This window comes from Furipterus horrens, unplaced genomic scaffold (genome assembly GCF_987537825.1).
Source record: "Furipterus horrens unplaced genomic scaffold, mFurHor1.1.pri manual_scaffold_9, whole genome shotgun sequence".
Taxonomy (NCBI): Eukaryota; Metazoa; Chordata; class Mammalia; order Chiroptera; family Furipteridae; genus Furipterus; species Furipterus horrens.
The window spans coordinates 46,423,406-46,451,109 of record NW_028327179.1 but is presented as its reverse complement, the minus strand read 5'-3'; the positions used below and the strand labels follow the sequence as shown (position 1 = coordinate 46,451,109).

Genomic DNA, 27,704 nt, shown 5'->3' with positions numbered 1-27,704 from the left:
GATGTAAATATGGAAAAGGCTTTTGATTCCGTTGATGCTGCTCAGGCTATTTATTATAAAAGCTAAATGAGTAACTAAACTTTGATGTAATTATATAGCAATGGGACACAACAAGAAAAGATCATGTAGGAATAAACCTATGTTTTAATAATAGCAAAGGCATATAACACTATGTAGCAGTCAGTTGTGTATTTCCAATATTAACTCATTTAATCCTTTTAAAATTTTTATGAGGTAGAATTGAACCATTTTTTTAGATCAGGATACTGAGATACTGGGGGGATAAGTGAATTGTCTAAAGCCAGATAACTAATAATGGCTATATTTTTGAGTATGAAGAGCTCATTTTTGACACAGGAAGAAATTTAAGGAATATCCTATTTTATTGTTAGGCAATGATTATGTTGAAATGGGAGAGTAATTTCATTTACATTTATTAAGGCTACAAAGGAAATATCGTCAAGAAGATAACATATTGACATTCATTTTTTACACATTCTCTAACCATTAAATTAGTATTTCCTTCAACTAGAGGAAAGAAAGGTCTTTATGTGCTGGATCACAATGTATATTATTCATGAAGTTAAGTTATTTCAATAAATATTTACTAAATGACTTTACTATCTATAAATATGAACAGGAAATGGGATATATAAAGGAATACTAATATAATTTGTTTCCTGTTTTTAAATTTTAGAAAAGTTGCTAACCATACTGGATATTAACTCCTTCAGCTACCAAACATTTATGCCTCAATTTATGAGGGTACTGCTTTAAAGTTACATTGGAAATTTTCATATTTTACAAAATAAAGTATTCTGAACACAAGTTAGGTATGATAAAACCAGTGTGAAATGTGCACTGTCATAATAGCTTTAAACAGCCCCTGGTAGAGGCCATAATTTGCACTCTCAGATGCTGTAGCTATTCTAGCTGGTTCCTCATTGCAGCACTGGGAAGTCTGAGGTACTACTGCCTGCCTGTACTGAACAACCCCACACTGCTGCATGATTCCATGAGGTTTTCATTCTTTCTTTTCTCAAAGAATTTCTTAAGTTCTTCACAATTTTTCCTTCTTTGATACTTTATTTCTTCATCTTATCTTGTGCTACCCTTCTGCTCTCTAACAGTGATGCTGAACATTTTGCTTTTTATAACTATTGTTAGCTGAATGAACATTCTTTCTGGTCAGCACGAAGGGGAGTCACTTTGCAGAATGGCTACTCTTGTTCTTGTCCATTAGTTCTTGAGTTAAATACCATGCATCACCATCAAGTTTGTTGCCCCATTGGATACTTGAGGATAGGAAAGTGTTACCACTACCATCCCAATGATTTGAAATAATAGCTGAATTTAAAATCTAGTTCTGATTTTCTATTATTTTTTGGATTTGTAGTTATTATCTTGAATTTTTTTCTCTTAATCTTTTTTGAATCCATTACTATTTATCTGAATTGCCTTATTTGTATCTAACTAAGAAGTTGCCTCAGGAAATGCATACAAAGAAAGTAGAGTTCAGAAACTCAGTTGAAGAGAGGAGGCTGCTGGGTCAGCATGGAGACAGGTCTCAGGTCTCAGGGGGGCACCAAGGGTAGTCATGGCTACTGAGCCAGTGGCCTTGGAGCCTGTGGCACAGTAGCTTGTAGGTCATTATTTCACTTGCTGGTACAAAGCAGAGGTCAAGGGAAAACCCTGTGAGGATCACTGTATGCTACAGCACTCTAAATTGATATGTGTTATCACACTGGATGGATTTCATGAAGTTCTTCAGAGTGGAAACAGAATTAAAGGCATTTCCCATCAAATCAGTACTAACCATAGCAGACATCAGAACAAGGTCTCTGAAAAATTTAAATGAGGGGCACAGTTTCTAACAGAACTTACATCTCTCATTTTCATGGTAAAGACTACTTTATTGGTGGCAGTTAGTACAAGTCAATAAATATTGATCCACACAGCTGAATTCAGTTATTTATCAGCTTACTGGACCATAGAGAGCTGAATGACATGGAACCAACTAATTGCTGAGAGGATAAACTGAAGTCAATCCTGCTTCTTGGAAAGTGAAGCCATGACCAGCATATGCTGTTCCACCAACTATGTTAGATTGCCTGCTTAGATGGAGAATAACATACCATAATGAGGTGTATTAATGGAAGCGAATAAAAACATCCTTCATAAGCCATCTATTCTTTAAAAAGAAGCCGTCCAGTGAAGGTTCCTTTCCAGTTGTGTTATACAAATTTGAAGAAAGTAAAAGCATAACAGAAGGGTTACTGACACAAAAACAATGTGAAGAAGTCATGGTAAAAGGCGTCAATGCCACAACAGCTACATCATGAGGATTAAGATGGAATAAAAGTGCAATACGGCATTCAATCAGTGCACTCTGGAAGAATAAACATGTGAGAAGAAACATACTTCACAGACAGCCATCTACAGGGAGGCCAAGTTTTCTTACTTCCTTCATACATAACAAGCATTCGTTCCCATTTTGTCTTCAACCTCCCGGATCTGCCCTGCCATGTACTCACTCTCCTTCTAATAACTGACAATGGAAAATGTTTTTATGAATAAAAACAAACTAGCACTTTGAGGAAAATTTGGAAAAGACAAAAGTTTTAAATAACAAAGTAAAAATAATTTACCCATTATCATGTACTCCATTAGTAAATACTACATTTTGACATACTTCAGTTTCTCAGGGCATGGTTAATTGTTTTGCTCAATCTTCCATCAATTCAAAGTTAAAAGGGACATCAATTAGCCATTCTTACCCAGTCTGCTTCAGTGTGACACTACCAAAAATTTAGTCCTACCCCTTCTACCCCAATTCCTTTCCCTTTAGGTTGTAGGGGAGAGGCAGAGTGTAGAGTGTACCTTCTCTGGTCCTCATGCAGCTGGGATAACCTTCCTCTTTAAAACCAAGTAGAAATATAACACTGTGACTTTTTAAATGACAGACACAGAAAGGGCATTGAAAAATACAAAGGGCTTTCCTAACATATAGAAGTATTGTAATGTAGTGCTTATATTGTAGTTTCTCAGTCTCACACTGTGGATACAGGGAAACCAGCAAAGAAGTTATTGGAGAGTTGCTGTAATTCAAATACACAGAGAACTTTGAATACAACAAAAGTTTTCACATCATTAAAAAAATAAATAAATAAATTTATGGTTTAGAATTGTATACTTATTTACACAAAATTTTAAATAAAAGGACTTTAAAAATTGTTATTTTTCCTTAAGGGCTATAACACATGTATCAAACATTTATTTAATATAGAAAATAAGGAGGCTGCTATTTAATTTACTTAAGAAAATATGCTATTTCAAAGTATTTGATAAATAATTATATACCAGTAATGGATTATTACTTTCAAATTATGGCAGTAAATAGTGTTATAAGTTTTAAGTAATTACTTTTAGTAGAGTTTATTTTTGACAATACTGGACTACACTTTTTTATAAAACTTCATAGTTCAGACTACGCCATCTGATAAAATTGAATTAGCAGTGTCTTACAACTAAAATTGTTCACAAAATTCTGCCATATATTCAAAATTACCAGTTTGGTTCAGTGTCTCTGAGGACTGAAGGCTGTACATTAGACCTAAAATCAATGCTGCTCATCTGAGTTGATGTAAACTATTTGAATTGCAATCTTCCTGCAGTTAATGTGCATATTTCCACTCCCCTCCTTTTTCTGTTTATTTTTGTTTATTTGTCTGTTTTTGTTTTTTGTTTTACCACCTGGATGTAAGATAGCCATTCTTTCTCCTTTATGATCTTTCTTCTCTACCACAACCTCTTGCCTCCTGATTTTATAAAGGGAACTTTATACTATTCTAATTTTACAATGAATTTCAGGTCTTACATACTACTTTCTTCAGAACTCAGTTCATATGCTATAAACTTTGTTCTGTGATAAAAGATGTGCTTATGTTTAAACTGTATACAACTTCTATTTAATACTTAGAGACATTTCTGTTTTTTTTTTTCATAGTTAAATATTGTCCTGCAAGGATTAAAGTACACTGAGCATCAGAAAGATAGGTTAGAATTTTGATTTTCCTCTATGCAGTGTTTATTTTTAATATTATTTTATTGCGGTAAGAATACTTAACATGAGAACCACCCTCTTAACAAATTTTTAAGGGCACAATAATACAGTTTGGTTTTTAATGCTGGCAAATTGGAAACTCAGTACTGGCATTAGCCAGGTCAGTCTTTGTAAACAGAAGTTCATATTGCTTACCCCACAGATAACCTCTATCCCTGCCAACAAGGCCATTTTGTTCATAAGTCCATTGGGAAATGACAGGAGTGGCCAGGTAAAGAAGTTTACTGGTATCCAGAGACCAGGTCATCCTATCCACATGATTATTAAAACCCTCCACTCCTACAAAAAAATCTGTTAGAACTAATAAATTCAATAAAGTTTTAGGACACAAAACTAATATAGAGTAATAAAAAACTATCAGAAAGATAAAATTTTTAAAATTCCACTTACAATTGCATCAAAATCTATAAAATAATTAGGAAAATATTTAAGGAGAGAAAAGAGCTGTACACTTAAAACTATAAAACATTGGTTAAAAAAATGAAAAAGACACAAAAAAATGAAAAGAGGAATTCCAGCCAAGATGGAGGCATAGGCAGACACGCTGCATCTTCCTCACAACTAAGAAGGAATTTACAACCACTTCAAAGCTAAGAAAAAAAACAAAAACAATAAAACAAAAAATCAAACTACATGGAAGTTCAACAAACAAAGAAATAAAGAAGAAACACTCAGCCACACAAATAGGAGGGGTGGATCCAGGGAGGAGAGAGCTCAGTGCGGTGTGGTTGCAGTGGCAGTGGCAGGTGGCAGTGTGGCCGGCAGCAGCAGTAGCGGCACAGGGGCTGTAGCCACAGCGAAAAGCGCAGTCATACCTTTTAAACCTGGAAAGCGATCTCAGCCCCAGACCAGATCAGGCAGCTCACAGTTCCAGCCTCAAGGAAAATAGAGCCACATTACTTCTGACTGTGAAAACCAGTGGGGGTTGGGGCAGAGAAAGAAAATGTGGGTCTCTCAAAGGAGTCAGCTAGTTTAATACAGAAAATGGGAGAAGTGCCTGGAAAAGGGGCAAATGCAGGGTAGGTGACCTTGTTTCCTCTCAGACCCCTTCCTCACATACGGCAACACAGCATGGTAAAACAGGTCACTGGCACTGACAAATACCTAAGGCTCCATCCCTTACAACATAACAGGTGTGACAGCTCTATCTAAGACACAGAGGCAAATACAGAAAGCTGTCAATATGAGGAGACAAAGAAGTATGGCTCAAAAGCAGGGACAGATCAAGGCTCCAAGTGGGAAAGTGGAGTAATGAGGAGATAGCCAACCTAACAGATGCATGGTTCAAAACACTGGTAATAACGATGCTCACAGACTTGAGAGACAAATTAAGTACAACAGGGAAGAAATGAGGACTATAATGAGTGAAATGAAAGAAAATTCACATGAAAACTGTGGTGAAGAAAATGAAACCAGTGTCCAAATCAACTAATTGGAACATAAGGAAGAAATAAACAGTCAACCAGTACAGAAGGAAGAGATGAGAATTGAAAAAAAATGAGGAGAGGCTTAGGAAACTCTGATACAACTTTAAAGATGCCAACATCCTAATCATAGGGGTGCCAGAAGGAGGAGAAGAAGAGTGAGAAACTCAAAAATTATGTGAAAAAATAATGAAAGAAAGCTTCCCTAATTTGGTGAACGAAATAGACATACAAGTCCAGGAAGCACAGAGTCTGAAACAAACTAGACCCAGGGAGGACCATGCCAAGACACATCACAATTAAAATGTTAAAGGTTAAAGATAAAGAGAGGATCTTAAAAGGAGCACGAGAAAAGAAGAGTGTTGCCTACAAAGGGGTGCCTATAAGACTGTCATCTGATTTCTCAAAAGAAACTTGGCAGGCAAGAAGGGACTGGCGACTTCCGGCCAAGATGGAGGCTTAGACGGACACGCTAGGTCTCCCTCTACAACTATACAGGAATACAACTACTTCAAAACAAAGGATAACTAGAAATTCCAGAAAATAAAACTACACGGAAGTCCAACATATGAAGTTATAAACCAACGGTGCCATTTGGGCAGGTAAGAGTTAAAGAGGGCAGTGCTGTTTGCGGTCGCACCTGGAGCAGCCGGGCGGCGAGGAATCCCGGTGGCCAAGTCCCTGGCGGTGCGCGACCCCGGCGAGGAGTCCCGGTGGCCAAGTCCCGGGGGGTGCGCGACTCCGGAGCTGGGGAGAGCGGCTACGCAAGCCCCTGGCGGTGCGCGACCCCGGCGAGGAGTCCCGGAGGCCAAGTCCCTGGCGGTGCGCGACCCCGGCGAGGAGTCCCGGTGGCCAAGTCCCGGGCGGTGCGCGACTCCGGAGCTGGGGAGAGCGGCCGCCGCATCGCCTTGAACAGTGAGGCCCAGGGGGGCGGGAGGACGGATCCCGATCTCCTAGCTGAATAACTGTGTGAATCCATCTTGGACCCCCGCCCCCACAGAAAGCACCACAGGGCTACGAAATAGGTCGCGGACAAGCAGGCGCCGGTCGCTGATTTGTGACGCGTACGCAGGCACTGCCCCCTGCCCCCACAGCCAGCCCAAGAAAACAAAAAGCATCTGTCAAAATGAGGCAGGCAACTTTAGAAATACCGGTAACACAGCTCACCAGGCAGCAGATAGAGAACCTGACAGATGAACAGATAAGAAACCTGTCAGAGGCTCAGTTCTGGGCCATTGTTATCAGGTGGCTTACAGAATTCACAAAAGAGCAGGAAAAAGATATGAAAAAAGCGAAAAACTTTCATAACGAAAGGAACAAAACCGCGTACGAGATAGAAGGAAAGGAAATAAAATCCAGAGTTCATTTCAACAAACTGGAATTTGGAGAAGAAACAAGCAGTCAACCAATGCAGAGAGAGGAAATGGGAAGCAACAACGAAAGGATCAGAAACCTCTGGGACAGCTATAAAAGGCCCAACATAAGAATCATTGGTTTGCCAGAGAATGAGGAAGATGAACTAGAACTTGAAAAATTGAGTGAAAATATAATAAAGGAGAACTTCCCAGACTTGGGAAAGGGAATAGACCTGCAGGTCCAAGAAGCAAGGAGAGTTCCCAAGAGACTGGACCCAGGGAGAACCACTCCAAGACACATTATAATCAAAATGTCAAAAATTAAAGATAAAGAGAGAATCTTAAAAGCAGCAAGAGAGAAGAAAAGAATTATGTACAAAGGGGTCCCAATTAGACTATCAGCTGACTTCTCAAGGGAAACCCTACAGGCAAGAAGAAACTGGCAAGAAATATTCAAAGTAATGAAAATCCAAAACCTACAACCACGAATACTCTATCCAGCGAAATTGTCATTCAGAATAGAAGGACAGAGAAAGTGTTTCCAGGACAAAATAAAACTGAAAGAGTTCATTAGATCCAAACCACTATTATATGAGATGTTAAAGGGACTGGTTTAAAAAACAGAAGCTAGGGAGATGAAACAAAGGCAAACTAAATAGGCAACGAGAGGGAAAGAGGAACTGTGGGTACGGGAAGCACATTGGGGGGAGGTCAACAGGGAGGGGGAGTGGGGAAAGGGAGGGAGATGATATAGGAATTGGGGATCAAGGTAGGAGGGAATGGAATAGACGGAGAGAGGTTGGGAGGAACTGTATGCACAACTAATGGACATAATCTAAAAGGGGGGGACAACTGGAGGGAGGGGGGCCACCGGGTGGAGGGGAGCAGAGGGAAGGGAAATTGGCACAAATGTAATAATTTAATCAATAAAACACATTAAAAAAAAAAAAAAAAAAAAAAAAAAAGAAGGGACTGGCAAGAAATATTCAAAGTGATGAAAAGCAAAGACCTACAACCAGGACTACTCTATCTAGCAAAGTTATCGTTTAGAATGGAAGGACAGAGAAAGTGCTTCCCAGACAAGGTAAACCTAAAGAAGTACATCATTACCAAGCCATTATTATATGAAATATTAAAGGGACTTATTTAAGAAAAAGATCAAAACTATGAACATTAAAATGACAACAAAATAACAACTATCAACAACAGAATCTAAAAGATAAAAATAAAGACAAACTAAGCAGACAGCCAAAATGGGAACAGAATCATAGGTATGGGAAGCATGTGGAGGGGTGTCAGCTTGGTGGGGAAAGGGGAAGAAGGAGGAAATGGCGCAGAGATTAATAAGAATAGTAGGAAGGTGCAGAATAGATAAGGGGATGTTCAGAATAGTACAGGAAAAGGTAAAGTCAAACACTTATATGCATGACTCATGGACATGAAGTAAGGGGGGTGGGAATGCTAGTGGGATGGGGGGTGGTGGGAAAGGGGAGTGAAGGGAAAAGAAATTGGAATGATGGTAACAGCATAATAAAATATACACAAAAAAAGGAAAGTTATTTCATGCTCATGGATTGGAAGAATTAATATTGTTAAAATGTCCATACTACCCAAAGCAATCGACAGATTCAACATAATCCCTTTGAACATTCCAATGGCATTTTTCACAGTAATAAAAAAAAAAAAAAACAATTCTAATATTTGCATGGTAGCACAAAAAACTTTGAATAGACAAGGAAATCTTGAGAAAGAAGAAAACTAGAGGCATCACATTTTCTGACTTCAAACTATATTACAAATCTATAGTAATTAAAAGAGTATGGGAATTCTAGACTTCTGGCTGAGACAGAGGCATAGACAGACATGTTGCATCTCCCTCCACAATTAAGAAGGAATAATGTTACAGAGTGGGGGGTGGGGGCTCCAAATATTCCCAGAGCCTGCAGATTGGTGAAAGGGAAAAAGGGAACAGCTTTTAACATGTCTTTGGGGATTTCTGGCCAAGATGAAGGCTTAGACTGACACGCTGTGTCTCCCTCTACAACTAAGTAGGAATACAACTACCTCAAAACCAAAGATAACCAGAAAACAAAACTACATGGAAGCCCAACGTATGAAGTTATAAACCAGCGGTGCTCATCTGGACAAGTAGGAGGGGCAAAATCGGAATCGGAATGGAAAGGTCGGGCAGCACTGTCTGCGGTAGCAGAGAGGATAGCGACGGGACTGTGAGAAATGCCAGGGGAGCAATCCCGGCTGCAGTCGAGACCCGGCAGCTCGCGATTCCAATGCTGGGGAAGGCCGACCCCCGATTGCCTTGGACGGTGAAGCCATGGGGAAGGAACCTCCCAGTCTCTCAGCGGAGAGTAACAGCAGGAATCCATCTTGGACTCCCGCCCCCACACAAAGTGCCACAGAGCGGTGAAAAAGGTTGCCGGTCACCGGCTAGTGATGAGTGCACAGGGCTCTGCCCCCTACAGCCTGCCCAGGAAGCAAAGGTAAACAGAAAACTGTCAGAATGAAGCAGACCATGATTGAAATCCCAGTGACGCAGCTCACCAGGCAGCAGATGAGGGACCTAACCGATAAGCAAATAAGAAATCTTTCTGAGGCTCAGTTCAGAGCTATAGTCATAAGGTGGCTTACAGAATTAACAAAAGATTTGGAACAAGACAGGGAAGGAATGAAAGCTAGTCACACTGAAATGAACGAAAACACATATGAGACAAGTGGTAAGGAAATGAAAACCAGAGATCAAATCAACAAATCAGAACATAGAGAAGGAACAGTCAACTGGTGCAGAAAGCGGAAATAAAAAGAAAAGAAAGTGAGGAGAGGATCAGAATCCTCTGGGACAGCTATAAGAGATCAAACATTCAGATTATAGGATTGCCAGAGGGCAAAGAAGAAGAACTAGGAATTGAAAAATTATGTGAAAAATAATGAAGCAGAGCTACCCAAACTTGGGGAAGGAAATAGACTTACAGGTCCAGGAAGCACAGAGAGTTCCAGAAAAACTGGACCCAGGGAGAACCACTCCAAGACACATTATAATCAAATTGTCAAAAATTAAAGATGAAGAGAGAATCTTAAAAGCAGCAGGAGAGAAGAAAAGAATTATGTACAAAGGGGCCACGATTAGACTATCAGCTGATTTCACAAAGGAGCCCCTGCAGGCAAGAAGAGACTGGCAAGAACTATTCAAAGTAATGAAAATCAAAAACCTACAACCATGATTACTCTATCCAGTGAAGCTGTCATTCAGAATAGAAGGGCAGAGAAAGTGCTTCCAGGACAAGGTAAAACTCAAGGAGTTCATCAGATCCAAACCACTGTTATATGAAATGTTAAGGCGACTTCTTTAGGAGGAAGAGGATCAACACTATGAACATTAAATTAAAACTGTATCACAACAACCAACTACAGAAGGTAGGGAACTGAAACAAAGGCAAACTAAGTAGGCAACGAGAGCGGGAAAAGAATCATAGGTATGCGGAACATTATAGGGGAGGTTGGTGGAGAGGGGGAAAGGGAGGGAGATGGTACAGGAATTAAGAAGCATAGTAGGAGGGAGTGGAGTAGATAGGAAGATGTTGAGAAGAACTATATGCTCAACCAATGGGCGTGGACTAAGGGGGGCAATTGGAGGGTGGGGGTTACTGGGTGGAGGGAAACAAAGGAAAAAGAAATTGGGACAACTGTAACAACATAATCAATAAAGCTTATTTTTTAAAAAAGGAGTATGAATTTGGCAAAATAAACAAAATAAAGAGCCCAGAAGTAAAACCATTCATATATAGTCAATTAATTTATGAAAAAGGAGCCAAGAATATACAATGGGTAAAGAATAGTTTCTTTAATAAATGGTGCTGGGAAAACTGGACAGGCAGATGCAAAATAAAAGTATACCCATATCTTACACTATACACAAAATCACCACAAAATGGATTAAGGACTTAAATTTAAGACATGAAAATGTAAAACTTCTAGACAAAAAATAGAGGGTAAGCTCCTTCCATGGGTCTTGTCAATAACTTTGAATTTGACACATAGAACAACAGAACCAAAAAAAAGGGACTACATCAAACAAAATCAAAGGCAACCTACAGAACAGGAGAAATTATTTTCAAACCATATATCTGATAAGGGGTTAATATTCAAAATATGTTAAGAACTCACACACACACAAACAACCCACCAGCAAACCAATTAAAAAGTGGGGAGAGAAACGGAATATTTTTTTAAAGAAGACATACATATGGCCAGCAATTACATGAAAAGATACTCAACATCACTAATCAGCAGGGAAGTGCAAACCAAAACCACAGAGATATCACCTCACACCTATTAAAATGGCTATCATGAAAAAGACAGGAGACAACAAGTGTTGGCAAGGATGTGAAGAAATTGGAACCCTTGTACACTGCTGATGAGAATGTAAAATGGTGCAGTTTCTATGCAGTGCCTATCAATATGAGCTGCATAATGGCCCCCAAAGATGAGCAAATATTTAATGACATTGTTGTAAATATCTGTACTCAACCTGATTTGAGATTAGCCAGGACTACGTTTGAGTTGGATCTTCTTATTAAAATTCTATAGTTCTGACTGGTGTGGCTCAATTGGTTGAGCATATCCTATGAAGCAAAATGTTGCTGGTTCAATTCCCAGTCAGGGAACATGGCTGGATTGGGGGTTCAGTCCCTGATCGGGGCATAGATGAGAGGCAATCAACAAGAGGCAACTGATCAATGTTTCTCTCCCTCTATTTCTCCCTCCCTTCCTCTCTCTCTAGAAATATATAAATATAATCTTTTAAAAATTCTATTTACATTTTTAACTCCTCTTTCCTCTTTATAAAATGAGCATAGTGGTGAAGATTAAATGAGATAGGAAGTGGGAAGATTTTGACAAAGTACCAAATGTTCAATACAAGTTTATTAACATAACTGAATAGTTATAACCTCCTTAATTTCCATTATTTCTTTTGTAAATATATTGTAAATGCATTATTAATAATTTTAGTTGTAACAAACCTGTTAGGAAGTACTTCTTCTTAAAAAAATACTATTAAAATAGAAATAAAAATTTTCATAATACATGTCTCTTCCCTCATATTTGTTCTGCTTTAAAAGCACAATTCGAACGTTTCATCACAACAGTATTGATGCCAGTTGGGATATTGCTGGGGAATAGGGAGATGTAGTATTTTTTTCAGTCTGTTCTCTGTGACAATCTAACAACTTTTGGCAAACTGAGGAAGAAATAATTCTCAATCTGTCGTAAACCTTGAATCTAAATCTTACCTTTTTACATTCAACCATAAATTATTTATCTAGGCAGATATCTCACTGTCTCTCACATTCATTTTATGATTAATGTTTTACTTTAAAATAGGCAGAACTTTCTTTGAATTATAATCTAGTGGGGATTCTATTATAGCTCAAGTTCACTACAGAGAAGAATGGAGTTCAAAACAGGTTTTTTAAAAGAGTAGATATTTTTTCTCCTTATTCTCCCCAGGAAATATGTTATGATGATTTTTTTTCCCAATTTAATTCTCATTATTATAATCTCATGATATAAATCTCACTATACCATTACAATCTGGGGATATGTCAGACATACAATACCAACATGAGGTTATACATTTATGACCTGAGGGTGTATCCCCTGGGACTTGAATCACAGCACTGTCTCTTGCCAACTGAGTGACCTGAGACAACTTATTTAAAATATCTGTGCCTCAGTTTTCTATCTGCATAAGGGCAATTATAATAGTGCCTATCTAATTGATTTGTGTAAGGGTTAAAGAAATTATACACTAACCCTTAATTCTTATCTCTTCGCTATTATAAACCTTTGAAGGATATATCTACATTTCTTAAAAATAATTTTTAAGAAGTGTCAAACTTGTCAGGAAATCTGTGAAAACCTCTCATTTGTTATCCCTCTTTAGCAACAATGATATAAAATTATTTTAAACTTGTTTTCTAAAGATCTGAAAAAAAGATCAGATTTTTTAATGACAGAGGATTGAAATATATTTGTTTTTTTACACTTATATTCTAAAGCAGCTACTGAAAAACAAAAGTGAAGATACAACTTAGTGGGATCAGGACCATTGGTAGCCATTCCTCTTTGCCTTATGAAAATGATCTGTAAGTCCAGCTGTCTTGATTCTCATCTGTGAAGGGTCTGTGAAGTTGTTTGGCTTATTGTTTCCCAACAAGGGATGTTCATGAGGCTTTATTTTGCTCTCTTTTAATTTATGTTGCATAAGTCATCATAGATTATTTTCTTTGTATTTATTTAACCTACATTTCTCAAAAATATTAGTTATGACCAATAAAAACATTTACCAAAAACATTAAGAAGAGTTCAATAATAATATCAAAATGTAATTATACAGTTACAAAATTGGATTTTAAAACACCCAGCCATGTGGCTAAAGGCAAAAGCATTCTTTTGTAATTCATGGTCCACAAATTCTTTTAATAAATTTTTGTGATTTAATCTTTCCCTTCCATAGTTATCTCTGAGAATGATAGTCTTTTAAAAAATAGATAAAATATAATCCATCATGGAAATAACTGTGCATATTGCTTGGAATGTATGAGGTCTGTCCAGGAAGTATCCAGCCATGTACTATGAAAAAGAGAGATTTATTGAAGAAGATACAAGAAACATTGTACAGAGAACAATGACACCTCAGTCCCCTTCAAAGTAGGCACCTTGGGACCTCACACAGTTCTCCCAATCCCTATCAGCTATCTTGTCATATTTTCCTGAATCTCACTGATGATCTGAAATCTCTTCACTTTCAAAGGTAATTTTAGTTTTGGGAAAAGCTAGAAGTCACAGGACACCAAATCTGGGCCATAGAAGGGCTGAGTCACCTGAGTGATTTGATGTTTTGCCAAAAAACTCTCTATAAGACATGATGCATGAGCAGGCCCCCTTTGTCATGATGAAGCTGCCAATCATTAATGCCTATAGCTGCAGTCTTCTGAATCACCTGAATAGTTTCCATGGAGGAATGTTCAAGCTTAACGCAAAATTTGATGCAGATTTATTGCTTTACTTGCTCAGTCATTTTGAATACGATGGCCACACAGTACACATGCTCACTCAGCAGCCTCTATTGCCCCCACTGATGAGTACAGTGAAGCCGTTACTTTCACCCATGTACATTCCAGTCCACCCTCTTTGGCTGCCAGGCTACTTTGATGCTGTGCAAACTGTTCTTGTTACATTAATAATGGTTGGATTTTTCTGGACAGACATCATACATAATTTCTATCATGCAAAGCAAAACATTGTAAATTGTGATGTCTTCTAAGTTATTCACTTTCTGATTTCATTTAAATCTTTACATTCTAACACAGAAAAATCAAAGATTACATTTATTCACATTATAGTCTTATTTATTTATATTGCTCACATTATACAATACACATGGCCAAGAACTCAAAGACGGTTTAATATTAGGAAAACTGTTAATAGTAAAATTCAATGCCAGTAAGTCAAAAGAAAAAAATGTTTATTTCTACAGATGCCAAAATATCATCTGATTAGCACAGGAGAAGCACAAGAATGCTTCTTAACATGATATAGAAAAACCAAAACCTGATGTCATTTTAAATAATGAAATATTACACGGATGACCATTAATGATAGAAATAAGAATAATATTTTGAATATGCTAGACAGTACAATAAAATTTGAAAATTAACACAAGGTATAAGAAAATTAAAGGAAGAGACAAGTGCATATTAGTATGTAATTTATAATAAAATTAGAGATTGAAGTGTTTATTTAATAGTTTCAGGGAAAACAGTTAATGAAATCAAGAGAAAAAAAGAAACATCTTCCTAAAATTACATATAGAGATAAATTTAAGATATATTAATAAGTAAATGGTCAAAACATAACAAAACTCACAGTAAGAAAAAATCACAGGTGAATACTTATATAGTCTCATTTTGAGAAAATCATTGCTATGAAAAATAAAATAAATTGATATTAATAGAAAATATTTATAAATATGGTCATGAAAAATTATGGTTACAAGATTAGTCCACCAATTGGCCAGATAATGCAAATACTTGGATGCTTCTTAGAAGCAATAGCAACAGGTTTATTTTAAAATTACATTAATATTTTTAAATTCCCAGGATAAAATTTGTACTTTTTAAACATTAACACAAAACAACATATTAGACCAAACAACTGTTGGGTTATTTGCCATAGAACTTACTCTCTCCATTAATTTTCTTCAAAATGTAAGCAGTTATAAAATAGTTTAAATATGAGAATTTAGTGAATTTTCCAGGCTATTAACAATAAATAGCATGTTATTTTTTTCTGGATAGCTATTAAACGATGTCATTAAATTGGACCCAAAATGCATTCAAAGGTTGAATAAACAATCAATAAAACTTTTAGGATACTCTATCCTTTTAAAATAGGTATAATTAAAAAGTTTTTATCTGCATTGACTATGGAAATTACAAAGTGAAAGGAACATACTCAAGATTTTCATATAGATAGAAATTTAGTTTTTCACAAATATCTAAACAGTATACTATTTCACAGATAATTGCCTATCAGAATGTGGCTATGTATTTTCTTGCAAAGATAGTTGTATTAAACTAACTGGTAATTAGCAATGAAAAAATCCACAGGGAAATTCGTAGGAAAATGGGTGTTTCAAACACACTAGTAGCACCTTTACTCGTGATTTTTTAAAATTGCATTGTAGTCATGCACATGTTTAAAAAAACTTTAGAAATATCTAAGCATACTAAAATTTTTGCAGTAGTACAAAATAGAGAGTGTACATAATGTGTAATAACTGGAATGGTACAATGTACTGGAATGCAGTAAGGTCTTTGTTGCAGCTATAATAGTCAAGGCTGAAAAAATGTAAGGCTACAATAAAGAAAAAATATAAGAAGGAGGTGCTTAACCTAGAGAACTATTTAACAACATTAGTAAATTTGAATTATACTCTTTCAGAACTCAGAGTGAAATAATGTTTTAATAGCATAAAAATGCTTTAAGACAAACTAAATTTCAGCCAATGATTGTTTTAAAATATGTATTATGATTTCAGTCTTTTATTACATAATTAGTGAGGGTAGAAAGCCTACTCTGTTGCATTTAACAATACAGTGTTTATAATCCTAAAGATTAAAACATATTTCCTCATCACACATAAGTAGAAGTATCTATTTTCCTAACCTATTTCTAACCTTGTAAAAGTTCTTTATTACTTCTCAAAAGACAATATCATTATCTGAAACAGGGATATTATGATAACAAGAAAATTGCTTTCACAGTGTTTTAAAGCTACGAGGAAGTAATAAACATTTTCAAAGTAGAAAAAACCATAACCTTAGTATGTCTGTTGTCTGACTCTGGGATCTCATTGAATGAAACAATAAAGCAAATTAAATAACCATGGGAATCATAGCAGCAATCCTTTTTTACTCAGAAGTCAGTTATGAATTGTACTCACAAACAAAATCAAGGAAGTTTTATTTTCTATATAAGATGATGAATTGGTGAGTATATAGAAGGCTCCCCAGAAAACGTAGAGTGGGGAATTTTGGGAGGAGCTGGAGAAATAGTCTTTCTGCAACTAAGGTATGTGACAATAGCAAAATCAAAGCACCATCTGTAAAGATTCTGATTTCAGAGAAAAGTTCAGCACAATTCCTTCTTTTCCTTCAAATGGTGACTTTCATAAACCCAAGTCATAAACCCAAGACTCCCAAGGGAGTCTTGATAAAGGGGAGTAAAATCTTGACAAAGTCAAAATTTAGTCCAAGAGATGTGTCTCTGGAAAGATGGAAGCTTCCAATCTCCCCACCTTGGACTAGCAGAAAGAAACACAACAGACTGTGTGTGATGGCCATATTCTCTCTGAGTCCCCAGCTCTCAGCTGATCAGGGACTCCTGGCTTAGAATGAGCATCCATTTCACAGTATCCCAAACATCCTATTGTGAGGAAAGTATGAAACTCAACATAGAGTATGTTGCTACAGAAACCATGATATATTAATACCCTCTACAATTTTTACAGGCTCTCTTGTTCATCTCTGCTAGTTATTTTACACACCAAAGAATTGTGTAACCTCAGAATTGCCAGGATTGAGATGTCAGAATTGACTTCCTGGATTGATTAGTTAATTTACCAACTAATGAAGATACTGTAATAAGGCATAAATGCCACAAATGATTTGTGAAAAGTGTACAAACAAGGAAGGCTCTTTTCAGTACTTAGAGGAAGCAGGAAGATCTGACTTAAAAAAATAATTCAAAAATATTGAAAATATAAGTTACATAAGAAAATGCAGTCGAATTGTGACTTACAGGAAATCATACAATAATTTTAAAAAAAATAAAAATAAAAAAATTATAAAAAGACATAGAAAATATATTCTGGAATTAGACTTAATTGTTACTCTGGGCAACTTAGGCTTACTGTAAATTTTTTGGAAAATAAATTTAAATACAGTGAAAAAAAGCACTTTAAAACAATTAATATTACTCAATTTTCATTAAGTTCTATTTTTAAACAGACCTTACCAGGTCCTTATTCCAATGTTCTAAATTCAAGACTTTTTTTTTTCCCATCATAAATACCATACCAATGCAGAAATGAGGACTATACCGAGTAGGTCATCCAGGATGAGCTGAGAGAGCATCACCAATAAATACTATAGGTGATAGAGAAAAGAATGGGTTTAAAACATATATTTTTCTAGGATTTGATGATAATAATCTTCCCTCTACTGTCACAAATAACACACAGAAACATGTTATAAACTAAGGGAGAAAAGAGATTTGCATTTATCAAAAAACAATACTCCAGATTTTTTTTCTTTTTCTTCACTGATGTCTACTTGCAGCATCTGCCTAACTGGGAAACTCGACCATAATCTTTAAATTACTACAGAGTAAGTTGAAATCTGTTTTATTAAATAGCAGCAAAGGTGTATTTTTCAATTTTGCTGATCTATTATAAAGATTTAAATGGTAGAATCCAGTAATAATAGGCTCCAGTATCATGTAAAAACTGCACAAGACAAGTTGCATAAGTAAAATGGTAGTTACTAAATATAGCATCGAATGTTTACAAAAAAATAGAGATTCTTACAAAGATTTTTTAAATTAGTTTTCTCATTCCTCTCATTTTCATGCAATGATTTATTGGGATAAAACAAAATCAATTCCCAATTTTCATAAAAGTTAGAATTCTATGTTTTAACTATTGTTTGATATGGTTATACCAAGATAGTAAACCAATGCTAACAATAATTTTTAAAATTCATTTTTGACTGAAGAAAGCCAAAAAAGATAATTATTCTTATGTACCTATACTAAACATAATTATATTGATTTCAGAATATTGATATGTGGAAATTAATTTCTTGCTACATGTGAAGGTGTGTTTCCTTTTCTTAAGAATCATACCATTATTGTTTGTTTCACATTAATAGTTTACTTTCTAAGAGAAATTTAATGTCACTTTGTAATTTGAGCAATGCAACTCCCCTCCTCTAATAAACTGAATGTCCAAATGTATTTTACCTGGACACATTTTATTGTTTTGATGACAAAAATCAAATCAGTTCCTGTGAGCCCAGGACAATACAGATGTCGGAAATAACTTTAAGGCTCTGGTTCTCATGAAGTTAGGAAAATAAGATTCAGGCCTGGTTGTGTATAGAACTACTATGGAGCCATGACATTCAGATGGGATTTTTTTGTGTGTCCAGCCTGAAGAGCCGATGATCATCAAGTTGGAACCTTCCTACTTACCACCTCTATTATGTATATCCAGCCTGCATGTTTGAAGCTGCCAGGGTCATTGGTATATAAGAATACTTTACTAAGACTTGGAGCCACATGCTTGTCCTCTAGACCAGAATGAAGGTGAGTAGGAGGTGGCAAGACTCCTCAACTGTTTTCTTCCCAGAAGCTAGAGTTGATACTTTTGAGCTTGATTCTAATATGCCCAATTCAGGTGAGTTCCCCTGGGCATATAAGCTAAGAATGGCAGACCCCTCTGCTCAGATCTCTTGCAACCTATACTTATCTTGACTGGAAAAAGTTTGCCCTTACTCCATGCTTTTGGGTTATTTGATGTGCAGGTTCCCCTGCAAATGATAGATGTAGCTGTAAATAAAACTGAATGAATAGGGAATAATTATCCCTATTAGTCCCAACTGTGCTGATTTCTGTTCATTCCCATTTCTTGCTTGTCAGTTCCAGGTAAGATATCATTAAATAATACAAAACTGGCAATGTTATTTCTGAAAATTTTACACAAATGTGATATACCATGAATCAAATCCTGTTCCAAGATATAATTACAGTACAGAAAGCAAATGAATCTCATCATACAACTTAATTATAAAGTATGCATTTCAAAAGTGGACTAGAATGTCTTATACATACAGCCAGCTTCTTGCACCACATCCTTGCCGAGGCCATGCCATGCCCCATTTCTTTAGAACTGCTTAAAATGGTAGTATTTGCTTTTAATATTAGAAAATATCACTATACACTCTCAAAGCAAATCTTTCTCACTTCTCATTGGTTCTATTTATCTATAATGGAAGAAAACTAAATTTCTATGGCTCCCAATAAAAGTTAAAACATTAAATTTCTTTTTGTACTATAAAGAACATATAGAAAGAATATAACATTATATTAAAGAACATATAATATTTAAATTATCTGTTTTGCACAATTTATGCCTTTAGTTTTTGGAATTCAACTTTCTGTGAGATATTTATGTATATTATCTTGACAAAAGAAAAAGAAAATTTCTGTTAAACATATAATTATACAATGAATACAAAATGGTAATTGTGTGAAATAATATAATTAATCAAAGGAGAGAGTAAAATTATAACAATATTTGATAATGATTATGAAAATGTGTAGAGTGATGGTTTCAGAAGGCTTATAACTGATGGCTGAAAACAGGCAGTAATAAAACAGGAAGGTCTCATTGTCCCATAATGTGACATGAAGGTACAGGAGCAAATTTTGATGACTATATCCTGTGATTTGGCTTATCCATTTACCAAACACTGGGATTGTGCAATATACAATTATATTGTTCCTGTATTTAGAGTGTCATCTCTAGAAATCACAGTTCTACAATTATATCAAAATTGTATTTACATTTAACCACTTTTATTAAGACCATTCAGATATACTCATCAATATTCCATTATTTCCAACTTCTGCAGAACATACATATATAAACCTCAATATAAAATCAGGTGTGTGACTCTATATCACTTGAAGTTAAATCCTATTTGTTTCATGCAAATAAGTTCATTTTTTGCACTCCTTTTTTCATATACTTTCAAGGAGCTATGCAAGTTACTCAATGTGAGCAAGATGCTGAATGAATGAAGGAGTGAAGTAATGAATGAGGGATTGTCTAAATACAGACTAAATCATGAATATATAGATTTCCCTCTATAGAAGACACTGCATATAGGGAAATCTATTGATTTTTTCCTATTAGGATTATATATATGTATTTGTCTATATCTTCATGAGGGGTTCTCTAGAGTCTATAGAAACTTGAATTAGTTGTCTATGTTATCTCATCATTTAGCACAACTGGCATAATAAGAGATTGCTAGCTTTCACCAAAAAATCCAGTTCCTTTCTTTCCTGGGCACACAACTAGATTACATTTTCCCAGCATCCCTTATATTAGGCCTAACCATATGACTCATTCGCAGCAATAAAATATGCATTACTTCCAGACTGTGTTCTTAGGAAGTTTCTACAATTCCATGCTCTTTTTTCCACCCGATGGATAAAGAGGATGAAGCCCCAACAGTTGCAGAGCTACAGAATAAAGGTCAGTCCCTGAATCATCTGTGGAAGAAATGGCTGTTGACCAAGAAAATCTGCCTGGCTAGGAAGAAGCAAAGGATGGGCTTAGGATCCAAAATTTAAGGAGGCACTTACTCTTACATCCTTGAATTCATTCTTTATTTAATTTTAGAGAGAGAGGAAGAGAAGGAGAAAGAGTGATAGAGAAACACCTATGTGAGAGAGAAACATCAATGAGTTGCCTCTTGCACATCCCTCACCACAGGGCTGAATCCATAACCCAGGATTGTGCCCTGACTGAGAATTGAACTGGTGACCTTTTGCTTTGCAGGACAATGCCCAACCAATTGAGCCACACCGGCCAGGGCTGGAAATTACTTTTTTTAAGGCTTATTATTCAATGGAAATATTCACAGGATTCATATACAGCATACTTCTTAAAACTGACAGCATTGATATGGAAGATACAGTCACACACCACATGTACTAAATAGAACAGTTCGAAGGTTAATATCTTTAAATGAATTAAAAAAATACAAGTTACAATGTGATAACTTTAAAGAGAGATATAAATTAGAATATGAATTAAAATGATTTCTTGAAATCTACTAAATATGTAAATAAAATTTGTTTTTTCTATTTCTAGTAAGGTTTTTCTTTAATTTTTCATTACAACAGTAATAATATATAGGTTTGTGTTTTATAATATTTGAGAATGCGAGAGAAAATTGATCCATATGATTCACTTTTTAGGAGTTATCCACTATTTATATTTTCTTCTTATTTTATATCTGTATAAATAAATACATAGATTATACACATGTAATTATGTGTTTACATATAATAAAATTAGCATCAGATAATCAATATAAACTTTATTCTATTTTCACATTTAATTATGAGATTTTTCATGTCATAAAATAATTTTTTTAATTATGTTAATAGTTGCTTAAACTTTTCTGTTTGAATGCACCACTAACTCCCCTGTTGTTGAGATTTATGTTGTTATCATTTTTACTGTAGTGTATTTCTATATAATTATTATGTGCATTTATGATTATTTCCATAAACAGGCTCCCTATATTTACGCTTTTGGGGTTAAAAATGTGAATATCTCAAAGTTGGTTTCCAAAAAATATTTTATATCCTCTCAACTGATGCATATATGCATTGGTCTCACCATACTCCAATCAGTACTGAGCACTAACATGTCTGGATCTTTATTAATTTGATAGGTAATAATTATCTCACACACTTGGTTTTATTAGAAATTCTGTTTACTAATTTGAGAAAACATTTTTATTTCTGTTTTATGAGTTGTTTCTTCATGCCTTTCCCTTACCCTCCCCATTGTTGCCCTTACTGGGGTATATACCTTTTTGTGATTAAAAGTGTTAATGGCAAATGGCACCAGATATTATTTCAGTCATTGAGTTTGGCAAAGAAAGTGTTCAGAGCCAAGAACTCTGGCATAAGAAATTTATTTAGAAAGTCAGAGAAAGTGAGAAAAATTTAGAAATTTAGAAAGTTAGAAAAAGTGAGCCAAATGGGCTATATGGACTCAGGAAACAAGTTACATAGGCAAAAGAGGTGTCATTGGAGCTTAGGAGAAAGAAAGCAAAGGTACTAGACTTGGGAGAATAAAGGGGGAAGGAACAAGTGCGCTTGAGAGAGAGAGAAAGAGGAGGAGAGAGAGGGAGAGAGCTTGTTGTGGTTTTTTTCTTGAGGAGTTTTATCTGGAAGTCTCAGGGGAGGATCTCTACAGAATATTCATAAGTTTTCCAGGTGTGTCCTTTCAGGGTCATGGTCTTTACTGATTAATTGGTGCTAGCACAGAGGATCATTATTCATTGCATCTGGTCCTGATGTCAGTCATGGCATCACTTTATCTGATTTTTCTACCTTTCTGGGCCTGGAGCTGAAACACAACTGAGGCCCAGATGTTACCTCTAGTTTGAACAAAATTTTGTCCCTGCAGTCAACAGATCCAAAGCTTTGTTCCTAAGATTATTTGATTCAGGCCAGAACCTCATTGTCCTGGGAGCTTAATGCTTAAAGGACTTGTTGTACAAGGGCTTGTACGGGAGTCATATGGGGCTATTCTCCAGCCCCCTTGTTCCTCCTCTAAAGGGGTCTACCGAATGACTAGTGCCATGCCAAGAAAGGAAAGTTGAAGGGAGGTTCCAAACCACATGACCAGTGGTATGAAAGGTCAGGGTGGGTCTCAACTGCATGACCAGCAATATGTTAGGGCAGGAAAGGTGATCCTGCAGGGAAGGTCCTTGTTTTCCCATTGCTAGGTACCCAGGGCTTTCTGCCCTGGTGATCTTCTGTACCTGACCTATCATTCCTACTCTGCTCACATCTATCTAACTGCCTACTATATAATTAGTACTCAACATGTATTAAGTTTATTAATGTTCAAGCTATCACATATATTGCAAACATCTTACAGTTCCAAATTTTTAGAAAATCTAATTTACTTGAATTTTCCCTTCTAATATCTTCCTCTATTTTTCAGTTCTCACCTGATGATATTGTTATTGATTTTAGAGAGGGGAAAGGAGAGAGAGATAGAGAGAGAGAAACCTCAATGTGAAAAAAACAAACAAAAACCATCTATTGGTTGTCTCTAGCATGTGACCCGACCATGGATAGAACCTTGCAACCTAGGCATATGCCCTAACTGATGATTGGACCTCCACCCAACTGAGACACCAGGCCAGGGCTTTTCCTCTATTTTTTAAAAAAAATATTGTATTTATTTATTTTTAGAGAGAGAGAAAGGGAGGGAGAGAGGAAGGGAGAGGGATACCAATGTGTGAGAGAAACATCAATTGCCCCTCGAACGGCCCAAACTGGGGACCTGGTCCAGCAACCCAGGCATGTGCTCTGGCTGGGAATCAAACCAATGGTCTTTCAGTCAGCAGGATGACACCCAACCCACTGAGCCACACTGATCAGGGATCTTCCTCTATTTTTATCATTTGAATGCACTTCCCTATCATAAGAGAACATAATCATTGTCACATATTTTTATCCATGTGCCCTTTCAATTTTGTTTTGTTTTCCTTTACCTCTTCAATACATGTATTTTGGTGTAAGAAATGGTTACTGAACTATTCTCTGTGAGGCCATAGTCACATGCATTTCTCAAACTTATCTGCTTTGTAATAGTGCCATGGTGACCAGCACAACTAACCAAATATGACAGCAAAATAAGGTCAACAGGGCCCATCTAAATTCAAATATCTTCCTTTGAATATTTCTAATTAGAATTCTGACATTAGGACTTCAAAAAACAAGTCTAATTTAAAAATAATCATTGAAGATAGTGCTACATATTTCAATTTACTATTTCATTAAGTTAAACAGAAATGAGCATATATACAAGTGAGAATTTAGTTTTTCCACCAGTGCCTTTTTTCTCAGAAGCTTAGTATAGAGCACTATCCAGTGCTTAATTGTTCTGTGACTCATTTTCCTTCTTTTGTCCCTTCAGTTTCTGCCGTAAAACCCAGATTTTCCTCTTGCATTTTACTGGCTACAAAGAAGTCTGTAATCTTCTCCTATTCACTGGGCCCCTGACGTTTGTGAGACAAATCCCCAAATCTATCAATGTCACTCTAGACTGTGATTTCCCTGATAAAAAAAGTAGCAAAGTATAATTAAACAATGTAAGCTTTGAATAAGCTTCAGTGATTAATTCATTTGGGCAGAGAGTTGTGGTCTTCAAACCTAAACCAATTACTTCCATACCAGCAAAATCCTTTCTACCACCAGTAAAATCTCATCCATAGAAAATTTATTTTACCATCTGCCTTTGTAAAATTTAAAAGCAGTTTTGCTATTAACTTATTTAAACTGTTAATCTAAAGGACTGAGGTTATCTTATTTTTTCTCTTAAACTAATTTTCAAAGAACCTAGTGTTATCAAGGAAAGTACAAATAAAAATAGAATTGATCTAGTGCAAAATACAGATGTAAAGGAGATAAAACTCTTTATGAATATAATTTGCTATTGCCCTAGAGTTCAAATCAAATTTCTTTATGAGAAACTTAAATCATTTCAAAATATGTCATTTCTCTTAACAGAGCTCAGAAAAATACTTTGTTTTTCAATTAATACCTTATTTAAAATTACTGAATTTGGACTCTCCTTTCATTTATCTGATTGTATTATTTCAATTCATGCCAGAAATGCCAGTTCTGCGGTTTATGTCTTTGAGGATGGAAGGTTCAATAGTATGACTGTCAGGATTGTAGAGACAAACCTTGCGGCTGGGTAAAGGTTTGGTACAGTTATTAATATATTACTGGAAACACACACTCTAGACTCACAATGGAAAAACTACAGGACTTCCGGCCAAGATGGAGGCTGAGATGGACATGCTCGGTCTCCCTCTACAACTAGAAAGAAATACAACTACCTCAAAACAAAAGATAACCAGAAATTCCAGAAAATAAAACTACATGGAAGCCCAATGTATGAAGTTATAAACCAGACGTGCTTGCCTGGGTGAGTAGAAGGGGCGAAATCGGAACCAGAACGGAAAGGTCAGATGGGGCTGTTTGTGGTAGCAGCGGGGAGAGCAGCAGGGGGAGCAATCCCGGGTGCAGTCAAGCCCCGGCAGCTCACGACCCCAACGCAGGGAAAGGCAGCCCCCCCCATTGCATCGGATGGTGAGGCCCAGAGGGCGGGAGGACGGATCTGGTCTCCCAGCGGAGAATAACGGCAGGAATCCATCTTGGACCCCCGCCCCCACACAAAGTGCTGCAGCGCGGCGAAAAAGGTCGGGATTGCCACCGGTCACTGGGTAGTGACAAGTACATGGGGCTCCGCCCCCTACAGCCTGCCCAGGAAGCAAAGCAAAACACAAATCTGTCAAAATGAAGGAGACAATGATCGAAATCCCAGTGATGCAGCTCACCAGGCAGCAGATGAGGAACCAGACAGATGAACAAATAAGAAACCTGTCAGAGGCTCAGTTCAGAGCTATTGTTATAAGGTGGCTTACAGAATTAACAAAAGATTTGGAACACGACAGAGAAGGAAAGGAAACCACTCATATTGAAACGAACGAAAACACATATGAGACAAGTGGTGAGGAAATAAAACCCAGAGATCGAATCAACAAACTGGAACATAGAGAAGGAACAGTCAACTGGTGCAGAAAGCGGAAATAAAAAGAAAAGAAAGTGAGGAGAGGATCAGAATCCTCTGGGACAGCTATAAGAGATCAAACATTCAGATTATAGGATTGCCAGAGAGCAAAGAAGAAGAACTAGGAATTGAAAAATTATGTGAAAAAAATAATGAAGCAGAACTTCCCAAACTTGGGGAAGGAAATAGACTTACAGGTCCAGGAAGCACAGAGAGTTCCAGAAAAACTGGACCCAAGGAGAACCACTCCAAGACACATTATAATCAAGTTGTCAAAAATTAAAGATGAAGAAAGAATCTTAAAAGCAGCAGGAGAGAATAAAAGAATCATGTACAAAGGGGTCCCAATTAGACTATCAGCTGACTTCTCAAGGGAGACCCTGCAGGCAAGAAGGAACTGGCAAGAAATATTCAAAGTAATGAAAATCAAAAACCTACAACCATGAATACTCTATCCAGCAAAACTGTCATTCAGAATAGAAGAGCAGAGAAAGTGCTTCCAGGACAAAGTTCATTAGATCCAAACCACTATTATATAAGATGTTAAAGGGACTGGTTTAGAAGAAGGAGGATCAAAGCTATGAACAATAAAATGAAAACTGCATCACAACAACCAACAACAGAAGCTAGGGAATTGAAACAAAGGCAAACTAAGTAGGCAACGAGAGTGGAAAAAGAATTATAGATATGGGGAACATATTGCGGGAAGGTCACCAGGGAGGGGGAATGGAGAAAGGGAGGGAGATGGTATAGGAATTAAGAAGCATAGTAGGAGGGAATGGAGTAGACAGGAAGAGGTTGAGAAGAACTATATGCACAACCAATAGACAAGGACTAAAAAGGGGGGGCAACTGGAGGGAGGGGCGCCACTGGGTGGAGGGCAGCAGAGGGAAGGGAAATTGGGACAACTGTAACAGCATAATCAATAAAGCATATTTTTTTTAAAAAAGGAAAAACTATATAGGCAACTGAAATGTTGCTAGAAGAAAGACTGTCTGCAGAGAATCTCTCCATGTGTCTTTTGGGTAGTTGATAGATTATACTTTAGTTTAAGAACTCTTAATTTTTTTGATGGCCCTAAAACTTAGTTTCTGTGACTATGTTTCCTATGTATTCTAGTAAGTTATATTTTCAACATGAATATTCAATATGAAGTTTTAAAGTGAAGGTTGCAGCAAATATTAAGCACCTGCCACCAAAAGATCTATGTAAATATTACTAAATCAAACTGTTTTCCAATTATCTTAATTATAAGGCCAAAGACTGCTATATCCTTGTCAATTTATATGACAGTATAGTGTCCACTTAGCCTTAACTATTTATATATTCAAAATCTTTAGAAAATATTATAGTCAAATTTTACTGGGTTCAATAAGTAAAACAGGAAAATGTGTGAGATTAGCAAAGGCTTGCAGAGACAGTATAGATTACAACTTTGTATTCATGAGCCACACTGTTCTATCTCAATACAAGCCCATTTTTCTCTCTTCTCCATTTTTTCTCTGCTATTCTCTTCAATAAACAGACATGTCAATGGGAAACAGGAAGAAGGGCTTTCACAAAAATTATACATACTGCATAATGCAGAACTCTATTGTATGTATAGATATAAAACTTAATAAGGTATACATGTACATTAAAATATATATGTAACTATGAAAATAAATACTTTGGAAGAGGAAAATCACTTTTAGGTGGAATCATTCCTTAAAAAAAAAAAGTCCATCATTTTGACTTTGCTTTTTATCTTTAGAGTTACA

General features: G+C 36.2%; 1 protein-coding gene and 1 pseudogene across 1 annotated transcript in view; one reads left to right on the top strand and one right to left on the bottom strand.

Annotated features, from left to right (window-relative positions):
* MAGI2 (membrane associated guanylate kinase, WW and PDZ domain containing 2) overlaps positions 1 to 27,704 on the bottom strand; it is a 1,613,703-nt gene that overhangs the window by 1,521,886 nt on the left and 64,113 nt on the right. The window lies entirely within an intron of this gene.
* Positions 1,589 to 2,342, top strand: LOC150001681 (protein Abitram-like; annotated as a pseudogene).